This window comes from Schistocerca americana, chromosome 1, assembly GCF_021461395.2.
Source record: "Schistocerca americana isolate TAMUIC-IGC-003095 chromosome 1, iqSchAmer2.1, whole genome shotgun sequence".
Classification (NCBI taxonomy): domain Eukaryota; kingdom Metazoa; phylum Arthropoda; class Insecta; order Orthoptera; family Acrididae; genus Schistocerca; species Schistocerca americana.
In genome coordinates, this window is record NC_060119.1 from 800,385,012 (window position 1) to 800,389,185 (window position 4,174).

General features: G+C 39.6%; 1 non-coding gene across 1 annotated transcript; it reads left to right on the forward strand.

The window, feature by feature from the left end:
- The first annotated feature begins 3,111 nt into the window (after positions 1 to 3,111).
- Positions 3,112 to 3,184, forward strand: Trnar-ucg. The gene has a single exon. It is a non-coding gene; the product is annotated as a tRNA-Arg (tRNA).
- Positions 3,185 to 4,174: the final 990 nt, after the last annotated feature.

Consider the following 4,174-nt stretch of genomic DNA (forward strand, 5'->3'; position numbering starts at 1 on the left):
CAAGAAGGGAAGCAAAATGGAATGCGGTAACCACAGAGGAATCAGCTTGTTGAATGTAACGTATAAGGTGCTGTCCATCATTATCCTCAGAAAACTGCAACCATTCATAGAGAACAACATACAGGAGTACCAAACTGGCTTTCGATCAAACCGATCGACAATAGATCACATTTTCACACTAAGACAATTGTTTGAAAAACACTGGGAATATTATATATATCTGATATATACAGCCTGTTCGTCTATTTTCAACGTGCATATGACAGCATCCACAGGAATAGCCTATACAATGCAATGCATGACTTCAGAATCCCTGAGAAGCTAGTGAGAATGGTGCAAGCTTGTATGGAGGGTCAAAGACAGCAGTACGTTTCTGAGGTGCCACATCAGTAACATTCGAGATTGAGACAGGCCTCAGACAAGGGGATTCTCTCTCATGTGTTCTGTTCAATGCCATCTTACTGAAAGTAACAAAAGAGAGTAGGCAACAGGAGAGGTCTGGACTACGGATGGACGGTAACTTCAATTGTCTCGCATATGCAGGTGACGTAGTACTACTAAGTGAATCAAAGCACAAGTTGAAATAAATGTACCAGAAAATGGACAATTATGCACAGAAAGCAGGGCTAAAGGTGAATCGAGACAAAACATTCATGCAATTAGGAAGAAGACACGAGCAGGAAGAATTTCTTGAGATAGATGGCAAGAGGTTCAAGAGAGTACACCAGTTCAAATACTTGGGATCTTGGTTTACCACGGACAACAACGTAAAAATGGACATCAAGGAAAGAATAGTAGTGGGAATGAAATGCATGCTCGCTCGGCTCTAAATCGATCTCAATGAACACTAAGATGAAAATCTACAACACATTGTATGCCCAGCAGTAATGTACGGTTCAGAAACATGGAGCATGACTAAGCGATAAAGGGAGAAACTATTAATATTTTAAAGTAGAGCAATGAGGAAGATATGGGGACCAGTTTTAGATAACGAAGAATGGAGGAGGAGGAAAAACGAGGAAATCTACCTTCTGATGCGACAACTGATTTACTAGATCTTGCTCAATATCAGTCCATTTGAAAGAAACTTGTGCTATGAAACATGTAAACTCCATACTTTTAAGAGTTCTGACTGCTCCACAACAGAAGCTTCTGAAGCAGAAGACTATGAGTATCAATCTATTCTGTTTCCAAATGAATGTTGTAAAATTTCTAATTTAAGTCGGTTTGTGAAAGATTCAAAGTCTTATTACTCTAACTGTATATTTTTCTAAGTGAAGTGGGCACCACAGTACCAATTTTAGTGTCTGTTTGTGACTGATTCAAAATCCTGTTACTCAGAATACATTCTTAGTGCAGGATGTTAGGGGCAGCTCTTGTCCGCAATGTTAACACGCCATATTCTGGGAACAAGTCTTTAACCCACTTCAGTTTCTCCACCCATGCCTGACAGATTCTCTACGTAGGATACACTTAGAAGATGATGAGAGCGTAGTTCACGCTGTAAAAACAAGGCTGCGAGCACAAAAGCTTTTACCAACAGGGAATACACGCTCTTACACAATGTTGGCGTGACATAGACTGTCAAAAAATTATGGGGGATTATTTATTGAATTAGTCTCTTAGTAAGTCCTTGCCGATATTGAAATACATTCCACAGATTGTCTAAGAAGCTTGTCTTGAACTAGGTGTGCGGAGATAATAAAACTGGCACTAGGTGGTAAGAGGTGGAGGAGAACTTCAAACCAGTTTTAAAACTGGTGACTATAAAAAAATCTCACGTGGCCACAAGAGATGAACAATAATAGCGATCCTGAAAGCAAAAACCTAACATACTGGAATCTAAGTTTTGCTAAAAACGTATATCTCACGGTAAAAGAACACTTGGGCCGTTATGAACAAGCAGTCTCATTAACAACTCACAACAATAATTAGAATCATATGAAGTATATCTTTTTTAAGATCGCGTAGATAAAAAAGAGCCATTGTCTGCATACTCTGAATAAAATGTGCTGGATATGAAGCGCTTCAAAAGAGTGTGCAGAAATAAATCTTTGTAGAGAACAATGAGCTATAAGTCTTTAGTAAGAATACTGGGCTAAGGAAAGACGGGTAGAAATACAGCTAACAATTGAGTGAGGAAACGTAGATAAAAAATGCTGTCCGTATGTGACGTTGACAGAAAAGACAGAGTCGAGTCCCAAAAAGGATAGAAAATGGTGATTATAGTGGTTGCCCATTTATTATGATCGTGCCACAATCTGTGTGCTATCAGAGGAGAGCGAGGCACCAGGAGAGAAAAGATATCTGTGCACAAACGCAACACGAGTAGCCAAGACCTAATGGCAAACATAAGCCGGCTTATTGTCAGTGTGGTAAGTGGGTTAATGTTTGTAGTTCAGGCTGTAGCATCGCTGCAACTTTCCCGGAACGGTGAAGTAGGTTTAGTTAGGGCTATAAACTTCCAAGTTTTTAGCGCCCAGTAAAATGGGGAGGGGGAAGGGAAGAGACTGATCACGACTGCTTCGAAGGAGAGCAAACACCACGCTGTCCTTTTTTATTACGCTTACGTTAGGGAAGAACACCATTTGGATTTCCAGTTGACACCTTCAGTGGTGGGACTTGTAATATGCCGATTTTCACGATACAGCTCTGAAATGTAGAGAAGCTGTATTTTCTTTCTTGTCATCGGAATTACGACCTTTATAGTTCGATTAGTGCGGCCCATTTTAAGTCGAAGTCGCCATATCTGGTGCCTGAATGTCTGCTCGTTCTGGTAGTTACTACGTCAGTGCACTGTGATAAGCGTGTGACGCCAACGTTTAACAAAAATTTTGAATAATGTAGAAACATTAGGCTCGTTATTATGGAAATATCAAGCGCGTCTAATAATCGTAGATGTGGTGAGAGGCCCTTACTGGTGATGCACGTCTTCGACTGAGAGCGTGATATGGTACACTTACTTCAGTCGCTCACCATCAGCTGCAGGCCATCCAACATGAATCAATAAAGATAAATCCACGACTTTGTTAAATTTCCAATATCTTGAAATAATGAATGGCCATGAAGGAGTCTGTATTGATACATCTGTAGAGCATATCTATGTCGCCCGACCGTGTGGCCTAATGGATAAGGCGTCGGACTTCGGATCCGAAGATTGCAGGTTCGAGTCCTGTCACGGTCGAATAATTTTTTACTAGCTTATTGTGTAGAAGGGTTATCTGCTTCTTGGTATCGATGATAAGTGAGTAGCCAGAAGAGCAGTAATAACCGCAGTTAATACATTGTGTAGTTTACAGGTCGAGAAGTGCGCACGAAGTGACATCACCTTACAAAAGTAATTGAAATTAAGCTCTCATAAAATAAAGTATGTAGCATCCAACTGTTATGCAACACATTACGTATAGTGAAAAAATCAGTCTATATTGAAGCCAATGTAATATTACTTGTTCATGTGTATCTTGGATCCGTACAACTGCATTCGAGGCGTCTATAAGTCTCTATGGAGGTGAAGCATATAAACATTGCTGTCTGTACGTAAAATAGATACTAAACGATTAAATTTAACTTTTGTGACAAACAGAATTGAATTTTTACGTGTTAGTTGTCAATCAGTATGCCGTTTTTTGATCATTAGAACGCACTGACCTGGGGCAAGCAAAGGTGTAATGTCTAGATAGTTTCTCAAAAAGACCATTTCTTTCGGCATCATCTCTCTCAAGAAACATGAAATATGGGCATCTAATTCCCGTGCTTTTCCTACCCGCCTTGTTCAATCTAAGCCTGTGGAAGTCATGATATGTCCATACTTTTATGTATGTACGAATTTCAAAGAAATGAAGGAGTATATCCTCTGTTTACTTGGAGAACCATCCTACTATTTGGCTAAATTAACTAAAAAAATAACAAACAACGTATATTTAGGTCAGGATGGACTGTGATTTAAAACCATGCATTTGCGAGGCCAAGAGAAGTGCTTTACGGCTTCTGCGCTCCATTTAGCGTTGTGCAGTAATGATTAATAAATAAGGAACAAAATGAAGTAATTACCGACCCGAAAAGTTTGTCTCAGCACCTCTATTACAGAGGTTTACTATCTATGCATCGGTTTAGCTAATAAGTTGCGGTCGAGTAAGAAAGCTATATAATACAAGATAACTAAACAAAGGGAGAT